Genomic DNA, 12938 nt, shown 5'->3' with positions numbered 1-12938 from the left:
ACATGAATTACAATTCTTTGCATTGGGTTTCACTTTAGGTAATAACATGATAAAGATAAGAGGAAAGAATGAAGAGAGGAGACTGGAAAGTGAAAGAGAGAAAAGGCAGCAAAAACCTAGAATAGGATCCAAAAATATCAACAACAACAACAAAAAAACCCCCAAAACAACAAAAAAAAAAGGGAGGAAGAAAGCAAAGGAGAAATAATAAAATGCAGGGGAGGTGGCAGGGAAGTAGGGCAAATTCTTTGAGAAATTGTAATATCAGGACCTGTTTTGTGGGACGGCAGCTCCAAAGGTAGATAGACAATGATGGAATAAAAATAGTGAAATTGTTGAAAATGTTTTGCTCTCTGAGGTTGAAAGCTGTAATCTGTTTAGGAAAGAGGATGCAATAAAAGTCAAATTAAATTTCATCAACAAGCGGGTTTTCATAGACCAGACACATGACAAAATTCTGTGAAACAAATAACTATGCAACAGGAATAATGACTTTAATAGAAAAATAATTTGTACCATAGAGGTGTTTGCTATGTCTTTAAATATTGTACTGTAAGTAAGTTATTTGACATCCACACTTTCTTTTTGTAAATATAACCGTTTGAAGATAATCTAAGCAATAAACTCTATGAGTGCATTGATAATTAAATTAATTGGACAGACCCTTACATCTTTATTATTTTGTTTATGAAATTACATTTTAAAATGAGAAATTTTAAACTTTGCAACTATAATTTGTAGTGATTTAAAAATTATTTGAATCATAATATTTAAGTACCTAAATGCTAAATATCAAGAACTTGCCATGACCTTTATTTTATTATAGCCTCCATCCCTGATTCATCCCTTCATCTTTCCAGTCTTTCTAAAGTTTCACTCTGATTCCAAATGTCTTAAAAATTCCAAATTCTTTGCTTGACCTGTGGTGGTGCAGTAGCATTGACCTGGAATGTTGAGGTTGTAGGTTTGAAAACCTGGGCTTGCCTGGTCAAGGCACATGCAAGAAGCAACTACTAAGAGTTTGTGCTTCCCACTCTCCCCTTCACCCCTTTTCTCTCCTGTCTCTAAAAAAAAAATCAATAAATAAAGTCTTTTAAAAAAATTTCAAATTTCTTTGAGTGTTTTATGCCACATCTATAATGCTGAATTAACACATTTGTTTAGCTCTTTGTAATAAGCTTTGCCCAAAAAGCCATAATATATACATTTTTTGTTGCTTCCTCTTTACCACCTTCACTTAAAAGATATTTTCAACTTTTACAGGGAGAAAAACATACACACATATTGTTTCCTCCTTTATTGTCTTCTAATAGGGAACGACGTCTTTATGATGCATAAATAACATGTCCAATACTCAGTATTGCATGCATTGCAACATTTTATTATCACCAGGAAGAAATTTTAATTAATTAATTAATTTTTAAAGTGAGAGGCAGGAAGGCTGAGAGACAGACTCCCGCATGCGCCCTGACTGGGAACCACCTGGCAATCCTCCTTCAGGGCTGTGCTCTGCCCATTTGGGGCTGCTGTTCCATTGCTTTGCAACCGAGTTATTTTAGTGCCTGAGGTAAGCCCATGGGCCATCCTCAGCACCCAGGGCCAACTTGCTCGACCATTTGAGCCATGCTGCAGGAGGAAAAGAGAGAAAGAGAGAGAGAGAGAGAGAGATATGGGGAGGGCAAGGGGTGAAGAAGCAGATGGGCGTTTCTCCTGTGTGCCCTGACCAGGAATCAAACCTGGACTTCCACATTCCGAGCTGATGCTCTACCACTGAGCCAATCAGCTAGGACCAGGTGGAAATTTTTAAATAATACCATTTTTTTTCAGCGTGGCAGGACTCTACCAAGTGCCACCCAGCAGCTTAATGTTAGAGGTGGAAAAAATTAAGGTTCAACCTGTTAATTTTAAAATAAAAAGGTTTTTCAGAGTAAGAGGCAAAAGAAAGTGTTTATTTGTGATCATGAAGAATAGCTATTTGAGAATCATTAATTCAGGCTGAAGCCTAAATAATGTTCCAATTAGGAGACAAAGGCGATGGTATTTATGAGAAGGGGAAGGGGAATAATTGTATCCGTTTTAAGGAAAGCATTTCTACTGGTAAAGATAACAAAATAATAATGATAATTCTAAACAATGTTTTTCATTTTTAGTCCAGCAGTCATCAGTCCAGTAATCTTAATATCTGCTTTCTTGTTACCTTTGCAAACAGATTTTTGGGATACTAGGTTGCCTTAGTCTTAGTTAAAGGTTATTTTGGCCTGTTTTAACATTCCAAAGGTTCGAAGCCTAAGATAGTTCCTCTGGTATGGCAAATCTAGCTCCATTTTGAAGTGGCTCTAAATATAATATTATTTATGGGCTAATTCCAAAGCCCACATCCTCGTACATCCTGCCTTCCAGTCAGTTATCAAATATGCCCCAGTCTCCTTTCCATCTTCCATCTGTAGGCTTCTGAAAGTAAGGCTCTTCCGGGAAGGTATCAGATTATGCTCCTCTGTGCTTTGATACAGTGATTGGTACAAAGTAGATTTACAAAATTTTTTTGAAAAGGATACTCTAAGTCCAAGTTCAGACTTCATAATCAAGTTACTCTTAAACTTTGCACAAAGTATCTCATTTTCCTTTTTGGTTAGGTTTTCAATGACCTAAGGCAGATCTGCATATCCAATGAATGGGGTGCTAGAAGGAAGTTAGAATGTGATATTCCTGGTCATACACTGGGTCTCCTGACTTGCTGGTCCTACATCAGCAGTCCTAAATTTGTTGTTTAAAGTCATTTACACAAGCAGGCTGATCATTCTGTGTTTCTGCAGAGGAATCCCTTCCATTGTTAGATTGGGATTTATCAAATCCCAAGGTGGCACACGTTTTAGAATTATGGGGATTTTTCTTTCACAGTTTTGGTTCTGAAACTTATAAGCAAACCTGACTTGGTGGAGCCAGAAGTGATAGAAAGGGAAAGCAAGGGGCATTCCAGGGGTGCAGGTTCCAGATAAAAGGATTGCTCTTATTTTCTGAATGCTTGTTTAGTGACATTTGTAAGTGTGTAGTCCATGTTGCGATGTTCATGCATACTCTCACTGGGTGTTTTTCTTTACTTTTTTTCTCTCTTTTTTTTTTAAAGTGAGAGGTGGGGAGGCAGAGAGACTGGCTCCTGCATACACCCTGTCTAGGATCCACCCAGCAAGTCCTCTATGGGGTGATGCTCTGCTCATCTGGGGCCATTGCTCCATTGCTCAGCAACTGAATATTTTAGCACCTGAGGCAAGCCATTGTGCCATTCTCAGTGCCCAGGGCCAAGTTGCTCGAATGAGCCATGGCTGTGGGAGGGGAGGGGAAAGAAAGACAGAGAAAGACAGGGGAAGGGAAGGAATGGAGAAGCAGATGGTCACGTCTCTTGTGTGCCTTTACTGGGAATCGAACCTGGGACTTCCACAGCTGGGCCAATGTTCTACCACTGAGCCAACCGGCCAGGGCCTCACCAGGTGTTTTTTAATGAAACATTAAACTTTTCCTTGTCTACTCCAAGAGAAAACCTTCAGGTAGGTTTAATGCAGAAAATTAAGACTGCATTAAGATTAAGTCTGAAATGTTCTGCTACCAATTAGCCCTCTAGTATTTCTGTAAGCCTTGAATTTTTGATGCGATCAATGACACCAGTGGAGCCATCTTCTGTGGAGTGGTTATTAAAGATATAAAAATCAATACAAAGATGATACTTGGAAATCTATATCACAAGATAATGAATCACCATGAGAGCCAACTAAGAAGAATGTCAGCAAACCAAACAGAAGGTTTGTGCATAACAAAGTATTTCGTGCCAGTAGAATTTGAACTAAATTTTGCATGAGACCAGTCTTCAGGCTACACTTGTGATATATTTGCATGTCAAGGTTTAAATAAGATAAAGACACAAGCCCAGCCAGGCATAGGTCTCTTATTGCAGGTGGGAAAAAAAAGGAAAAGGAAAAAAAGGGAGAGTGAGGATTGAGATGTTCATGACTGAGCCAATAATGGCATGATTTAACTTTAATGACAAAATAGCATCAAAACTTTCTCTGTCAGTAATTCTCATTCAATTTCTTTTAAACGAAACATTATTTGTCTGCACATTAAGTCCGTAAGTACTGATTGTTATTGGTACTGTGTATTGAAGCTTCACAGAGTAGTCAAAATTTAATTTGAACTGGGGATTGATTTTATTTCCTTCAAAGGGAGATTTCTTTTTTCCTTCCAAAATTGAGCTGGCACATGACTTCGCAAGTTCATTTTGGTTTTCTCCTTGACACAATTGTAAGTGACAGGAGAACATTTCTGTGTTTTGTCCTGAAGGGATATCACCACGTTGCTAATGATGCCACAAATGAGTGGAAGCTATTCTTTGGTTTTAGAGATATGGATTCCCTATGAATTCATATCATTTGCTGCCAGGAAAAGCAAAAATCAGCAAGCCTGTCACAATCACCAGTCCCTAACCATTGCATATTTAATAGATGTAGAGTTGTATGCCTGAGATTTCCCAATTTACAACTACATAAAGTTTTATAGACAGGGATTAGATGAGGGTGTGTTTTTGTGTATATTGGGTGGTAAAAAATCATAGATGTTTCTATTTCCTTCTTTCTCTAAGCACATATATGAGTCCCTACTTGGAACTCTTAAGTGGCTGCCTTTATGGAGGGTCATGCTCATAATCACAGTGCATCAAGTTCTTAACATCAAAGCCTGGCTCTTCATTAATCAGTAAACTTAACTGATTGACAGAAAGGTCTTTGTTATTCTTGGAGTTTTTTTTCATCTACTTATCCTGGTTCCAACACAGTTTCCAGAAAATGAAACAATGACTGGTTTATGCCATTGCATATTAAGTTAGGTTTTCTCTGCGTTTTTATTGCATGTTTCAAAGGTTGACTTAATCAGCTGTGAGTTGTTATGGAGTGAGTCAGGGTGGAATTCCCACAGACTTTTTTTCTCCCAACATATCATATAACAATAAGAGAGAGCTAGACACATCTTCTGTAGTTTTAACAAGTCTTTGCAGTTTTGAGTTTCCCTCTCCTTTACCCTCTGGGGCGCCCAAAGCAAATTAACCATTTCGTAGCATAAAACATGGGGAACTAGGTTAGACTCCAATAAGACACAGACCCCTTGCTGCCACTTCACGATTGCCCTCTTGAACCCCCCCCTTGCTGGGGGAGCCTCAACACTCACAGCTGTTCAGTTGTTAGGCTCATCTTCAATGTGCTGGTATTTCAGCGCCTTTATCTTTATCTGTAAAATCTACCCTACAAATATACGAATATACTTTCCAGTAGCTCTGGACTCAGGGTTTAACTTGGATAGTCTCTGATATCTTTTTTCGGTGGTGTGTGAGAAAATAAAGCGTATGAGAAATATTCATCTGTTAGGCAAGGGGTTCTTAGGTAGCATTTAAGGACATATATTTTTGAGAAAGAAAAGGTTTTTGTGTCTCTTCTGAGCTATGAAAATCTTTGGCCCTCAGAAATTGTCATCCTGTTTGCTTGGGGATGGGTTTTGATGCCAAGAAGAAATTATTTATTCATCTACAAGTAGCCAATGATAATATGCTATGTGCTGGGTGCTGAGACCACACTGTATCAGGGGAATTGTGAGAAAGGTATTCAGGAAGACTATAAAGCTTCTCTTATAAGGTTACATTTTAATACTTTATTGGTGAAAAGTTTGTATGTTTAAAAGTTTGATTAGCAAAAAGAGCTAAACTGGATAAATGTCTAAACCTGGGTAGAATAACAATGTGTAGTAATTATCTACGAGCAAAGACCTTCCTATTAGAATAAATGATAAAGACTTGAACCCCAAATTGGTCAGAATAGTTATGAGGAGAAAGTTAAGTTTTCAGACAATGTATGTTCACCAGATAAAACTGATGAGTTCTTGATAAAATGGGCCGGGGGATAAAAGGGCGAGATATCTAAACTGTGCATGTTGAACAAGATAACTTCTCCTTCCATGCAGTTAGGATGACCTCACAAAGGGGGGAGAAAAAAAACCCAGGGAGCATTTACATTATAGGGACTTAAAATTGTTTTTTAGATATATAATTTAATTTGGAAAATAAGAAGAAAGATATATTATAATACCGTTTTATGTAACCTAATATTAATATGTGTTTCTACCTTCTCTAAAATAAAAGAGTGGTCTTAATTGATAGAAAATTAACACATGATGGAAGCAGAGAGAATTAACCAGGAGTTGTAGGAGCTAAATCTTCATAAACAAGTCCAGAAATAAGAATACTTCTAGACTTCTATGAGTCGATGCTTCACCAAGCCTATTAATGATCAACCCCTCTATTGGCTTCTTGACTTGTATAATTCTAGAAAATTGGGTGAATCTAAATCTTAGATAGTCAAATTTTAGAAAAAACAGAGCAAAATAAAAATATATTAAGGCAGGAAAAGTTTAAGTTAAAACACAACTACATGTGTTTAAAAAGAACTGGAAAAATATAACAAAATATCAACAATGCTTTTCTTAAGATGTCTTTTATTTTCTTGTTTGTTTTGATATTTATAAATCTTCTACAATAGCATTTTTTTGCTCTATCGGGAAGAAAAATCAATAAAAAGTACAATCTCACCATTAAAACTCTGCTATGTACAAAATGAATACATTTTACCACTGGTAATGCCTTTGGCTAGAAAGGAAAGATAATTTCCATAGGATTACAATGTTTTATATTTAATTAATTAGGAAAGCTTTGGGCAAAATCAGAACTACAGATTCTGGATGCTGAATACAGTGAAGATTTGATAGACATAAGGAAGAAAAGGTAAGATCAATGGAACATCTCCCAGACAGTCAGAACAGTATTACAGAGTAAGAACATAAAGAATGTGAAAACAAGGGAATGTGAAACTTACAGTAAAGTGAATAATTAATAAGAAGAGATTAGAAAGTAAACTGGCTTTTAATTTAAAAGTAAAGAGACATGACAGGATTTTATATTTTGAATGTCAAAATTAAGAAACCACTGAGAAATAAGTTTATGGAATGAACAGAACCTTAGAGTCAGACTGATTTTTACTTTAGGGGGACTCTAAGTCATTACAATTGGAACTGTTTTATTAACATTATAGCTTTAACTTTCCTTCCAAGAAAAAGCACATATAATGCTTTTACTCTTCATAATTCACTTGCTTAGTCAAATATTCATTGATTTCTTTGAATCTGTAGCCCATCTGCTTGCAAAACATTCATTGACTACATGTGACTAAATAATAACTATTGGTTGATGTTAATGTACATACATGCAATAAAACTGTCAACTCAGTCATCTTTCTGGTATACCTGACTATATAAGAAAAGTATCATTAGACAGTAGAGGCAGCACTTTCTGAAATAGTGTACATAATAGAAAAAGCATGGCCTTTGGGCTCAGAAAAACATGAGTTCAAATCCTGGACCTGGCACTTGTTACTAGTTAATTTTGATCCTCATTTATTTATCTTTAAACTGTTTAAACTGCGGACAATACCTTCTTCCTAATTTAATTCTGTAAGGATTAAATAAGATACCCATACATTAAAGTATATAACAGAAAGCCAAGTACACAATAAACTCTTAATAAATGGTAGCTATGATTATCATTGTCATTAGCATACTCACAGTTTACTGTCCATACCATGCAACTTGGAGTTTCAAGAACAATATATAATTTTAGTTTTCTTTGTGTGAGTCAAGTTTAGGATTGTTAACATAAGAATGATCTCATTTTTTTTTCCTCAGATGGGAAATGGTTAATTCATAGAACAAAGTATGGAATGGACTCATTTACATTCTCAAATTTTTCTCCATGGTACCAATTTCTCTTTCTTAACTGGTTCAGTTTTGGGCTAATCATAAACTTAAAGATGGTTGATGGGCTAGCAAAAGAGCTAAGGAGACTGAGTCCTCAGGGAGAGAATACTTATGCTTCATGAACCTCTGAGACTTTGAGTTTCTATTTCAGATACAAAGAGTTAGTAACCTTTATATCTAAACCCAACATTTGGGTCTTAACTCAGCTACAATCACTGTAATTCTCCCTAAGGGAAACGGATTCTTTCTGTCTACCCTGCAATTCTGACAGTTGCAATGTAAGGGGAGAATCTTATTCTCCAGTTGAGTTTAGGATTTTAGTGGGATTTGCACGTTCATTGGACACTGAAGAGGGAGAGGCTGGTTTGCTGAGATTTACCTAGCTTTTATGGCGAAATAGCAAACCTTTCAATTACTTCTTTGCTTTGTTGGTCAAACAGCTCATTACCTAGACCTTGGAAAATGTAAATACTTGTATAGGACAACTGGTTATTTATCTCAGAGAAGCATTATTTATCCCAAGCTCTATTCATTATTAAAATACATCTTGAATCTCACCTTTTCCATCAGAACTCCAACAAAATTCATAATTTATAATACTGAGATGAGTACATACATATATTTTTACTGATGTTAATATTTATTTTCTATACATTGACTTTGCCTCTATAAACTACAGAGAGTAGGAGCAGGAGCCAATTTTTACATTTCTTTTATACTGCTTTTTTTGTGGAGCAGTTTTGGACATAATATAAAGTCCCCAATAAAATTGTTTAAATTATATATTTTTTAAAAAGGTCTTCAAACATCTAGTTGGTGAGACTAAATATTCAAATTTCATTTGTACTTTCTTGTAATCTTACAGTTTCAAGCGACAATAAAGAGGATCCATTTAAAGCTAATCCTTTCATTCTTGAAATGGTGGGATCAATGGGGCAAAAGGAGTGGGCAGATGGGTGTCAGGAAAGATTGACACAGAAAGTACGTTTAGTGCATGCTAGGATCTGTTGCTGAAAGTTTTTCCTAAAGAATCAGCCTTCATATTTGAGGCTCCTTTACTTCTTCAGATGGATGCTAATTGCTTAAGATCACTCAGGAAATTCAGATGCAGATTTGGGACTAGAACCCAAAAATGCTATTCCAGTCATGTATTTATAACAGTGACACTTTCCTGTTACAGGAATAGGCATTACCCATTCATGTTTCTAACATTACCATGGCAAAGTTTATTTATAGTGTAAAGATACCAGAAAAATTATGCTGAGCTATTTTAACATAAAATAGCTTAAAATTTCACTAAAACGTTGTCTTAACTAGCATTTTCTTTTCCACCATAGATACTACTTGTTTTGCTTTCAATATTATAGTCGTGTGATAATCAAGATTGTACTTATGAAGACAGTATTATTGGTGTAATTATAATTCAAAATTATATTAAGATATACTATATTTACTGAATTATATTTAAAAAATAAAAATATGAAAGAATATTCATACTGAAATTTGGGTAAGAATTAATATGGAAAATGGTGAATATGAAAAACTTTCTCTTCCAATAAAAAAACTATTATAAATATCTATTCTTTAGAAGATACATCATTTTGTGTGTGTGTGTGTGTGTATTTTTCCAAAGTTGGAAACGGGGAGGCAGTCAGACAGACTCCCGCATGCGCCCTACCGGGATCCACCCGGAATGCCCACCGGGGGGCGACACTCCGCCCTTCTGGAGCGCCACTCCCCTGCGACCAGAGCCACCCCAGCGCCTGAGGCAGAGGCCATGGAGCCATCCCCAGTGCCCGGGCCATCTTTGCTCCAATGGAGCCTCAGCTGCAGGAGGGGAAGAGAGAGACAAAGAGGAAGGAGAGGGGGAGGGGTGGAGAAGCAGATGGGTGCCTCTCCTGTGTGCCCTGGGCGGGAATCGAACCCGGGACTCCTGCACGCCAGGCCGACACTCTACCACTGAGCCAACCGGCCAGGGCCAAAGATACATCGTTTTTTAATGTAGAAATTAAATTTAATGGGGTGACATTGATCAATAAGAGTACATAGGTTTCAGGTGAACATCTCTGTAGCATTTGAACTGTTGATTGCATTGTGTGCCTACCACCCAACATCAAATCATTTTCTGTCACCATACATTTCTCCCTCTTTACACCCCTCAACACCCCCCCCTTTTTTTTACTTTGCCAAATTTTGCCTCTTTTAATGTTTTTAACACTAAATATCACTGTTGACTCAATAGTATAATAGTATGATTAATTAAAAAATATTCTAACTTCAGTTTTGGTTTTACTCCTTATTCAAATTCAGTCTTTAAATGGCTTAGCAGATAACTTGTTTAAACCTTATAATACCATTTTCTGCATTTGGGTTATCCAAATAAAAATATAGCCATAATCATTGATAGCATTTCAACAAATATCTAAATTAAGTAAAATAAACAATACCCTTTAACATGTATTAAAAGATTGCTTTCATATGCTTTTATCTTAAAAGTTAACTTAGGAAATATTACAGTGACAAATTACATTTTGGAGATGAGAAAACAAAATTAGAGAGTAGTTAATGAGTTCTTCCGGACTGAACCCAGGTGATGCCGGATTCTGTGAATCCTACACTGGTGCCTGACAGGAAACAGGGGTTGGTAGATTTGAGCAATATATTTTGCTAATGGAGGAGGGGAAAATCCAATGACTTGCTCTGAGCAATGAGCACCATGGTTTTACTTTTGCAAAGTGGAGGATGGATGTGAGTGAAAATACGGACTATTTGCAAATCTACCAGAGAGATGAGAAGTCATTTTCTCTCCATATATAGGCTTATTAAGTTCTAATGGTAATCATAATCATCCGTTTGTGATTTGGAAGCATGCTGCCTCCATCCCCTTGAAAAGCTTTTTGTTTTGTAGGTTCCTTTTTACTCTGCTTCCTGAAACTCTATGCCAGTTGATGTTTGCATGTTTCTGAAATGGCGAGGAGCCTTCTAATTGCATCTCCCAGTACACTGTGCTTCGATCTGGCAGGCGCCCTGCTTTCGGGTCACTTTACCGGGCACACCACCTAGGGCTAACCAGGGGCCCATTCAAAGGGCAATGGGGTGCCAATTATTTTCCTTCCTGGCATTTACATGAAAGGTATAATATATCTCCTTTAGGAGCGAGACTGCTAAAACGGTCTTGGGAGTTTGGATCCCTTAGTAATTCCCACAACCACAGAGTTTCTGGACAAAAGAGGAGTTGAAAAACTGAAACAATGGGAAGAGGTAGAATAGAAGCACTTGAGTTATTCAGTAAATTCAGCATTTATTAGGTGCCAGGTAATGTTTAAAATGCTTTACATCTGTTCATTTGTCTCTACTGTGCCACAGCTCTTGGAAGTGGGTATTGTTATTTCTCCTACTTTGTAGATGAAAAAATTGAAGCCCACAGTGTTGCAGGTAGTAAATGGCAGAACTACAATGTGAATTTAGGTTGGCTCTGAACCTAGGTTGTTAATCATTTTGGTATGGTGATATTAAAGATCTCATACTAGTCCACCTTAATGTAGAATCAACAGCTTCAGGAATAAACAGTGATTTAACAAGCAGAAATGCAAATGATCACCACAATTCAGAGAACTAGAAATATGAAGCCATTCTCTATGAAACCCTTTATTCCATACTTCCTCATCTGACATCACCTGTGGCAGAAGTAGCCTCCATGTGATGTTTTGTACCTCTTCCTACATCTAAAGAGAAATACATCCTAATCAATTCAGGCTCCATTTATAACAGATTTATGACAGATCTAATTGCTCTCCACTTGACTGTGTGATTTGTGATGTCTTGACATAATTCACGGTAGGAGCCTCCTAAGATCACGGGAATAATTTTGTAAGAAATCTAGGTAGGTAGTCTTGTGTAACATACAAAAGACAGCCTGATGCTGAAGAGAGGGAACCCACAGGTGTAGTCTGTTCTTGCTTCAGCATTATCCAGAACTCATGATTCTCTCCTCTTCTGAAAGATTCCCGGTATCATACCTTAGAAAATCCCCAATAGGTAAAGAACAACACATTTACTCCATGCTGGAATCATACTACAGTTGAATCCATCATGCCTTATTTTGAAATTTATCATTTACCTTAGAAGCTATGTAGGCTCCATACTCTTCAGAATTAGTTGTGCCGTTTAGAGTAAGCGGTCTGCGACCTAGAGAAGACCAACAAATCCACAGTTCAAAATCAGCATGGAAAGAATACCAATAGGATTGAAAATACACTCATACATATGTTAAATATTATTTTGAATTAGACTCAAATGATAGAAGCATTTACCAGTTTGGCAGTTCAGAAAGGAGAATTTCGATGAGACAGGATATCCGTGTTTGTGCTCCTGAGCTTTAAGTATCAGCTCAGACAAAAAAGCGAAAGGGTCCAAAATGATTCCTGGAACTGAACAATGTAACTGAACCCAGGAGGGAGGAGCAGGCTGCTCCCGGGGAACTGGGTTAATAAAAAGATCAATTGAACTCTTATCTTGTTAGCCATTAGACAGCCCATTGATGCCACCTGCTTACTTTAAATGTAAACGTACAGGCCGGCATTGGAAAGCTGCCACCATCACTTCGGGACCCCTTTCTTTCTGCTCTAGTGATAGGAGGGACAAGGCCAGACTCTGACCCTTGGAAGCAGAGCATCTGTTCTCTGGTAAACGCAGATGTGAGGGCAAACCAGAAAGCAAGTCTTTACCCAGAGAGAAGGAAGGGCGTATGATTCCCTCTCCGATGAATATACCAGAAAACGAGGAGTTGATCATGTTAATATTCATGTGGACGCCTGAGACATTTTAAATGTAAAAAGTAAAATGGCTCAGAGGATTTTATTTCTTCTCAGGTAATTGTTTTTCTCAGATCTGAAGTAGCCATGTATTAAACATACAACAAATTATTACAAACATTTTGTTTGCATTAATGGTGTTTGAGAATCACTCCTTTTTAGTTGTCAACTGTTTCACCCAAAAGCGTTAAAAAAAAAAAAAAGGTTTACCTGTCTTAGTTTAGTATCAGCTGGCAATGATTAAAGGTTCAAAAGCAACATTATATATTTTCTAAAGCAAAG

General features: G+C 37.0%; 1 protein-coding gene across 1 annotated transcript in view; it reads right to left on the bottom strand.

The window, feature by feature from the left end:
- ADGRL2 (adhesion G protein-coupled receptor L2) overlaps nt 1-12019 on the bottom strand; it is a 555395-nt gene extending 543376 nt beyond the window's left edge. The window contains exon 1 of the mRNA XM_066376638.1: nt 11963-12019. The gene's annotated coding sequence lies outside the window, so the exon portion shown is untranslated. The remainder of the gene's footprint in view (nt 1-11962) is intronic.
- Nucleotides 12020-12938: the final 919 nt, after the last annotated feature.

This window comes from Saccopteryx leptura, chromosome 3 (genome assembly GCF_036850995.1).
Source record: "Saccopteryx leptura isolate mSacLep1 chromosome 3, mSacLep1_pri_phased_curated, whole genome shotgun sequence".
Classification (NCBI taxonomy): Eukaryota; Metazoa; Chordata; class Mammalia; order Chiroptera; family Emballonuridae; genus Saccopteryx; species Saccopteryx leptura.
The sequence above is the reverse complement of the archived record's forward strand: the minus strand, read 5'-3'. Positions and strand labels throughout refer to the sequence as shown.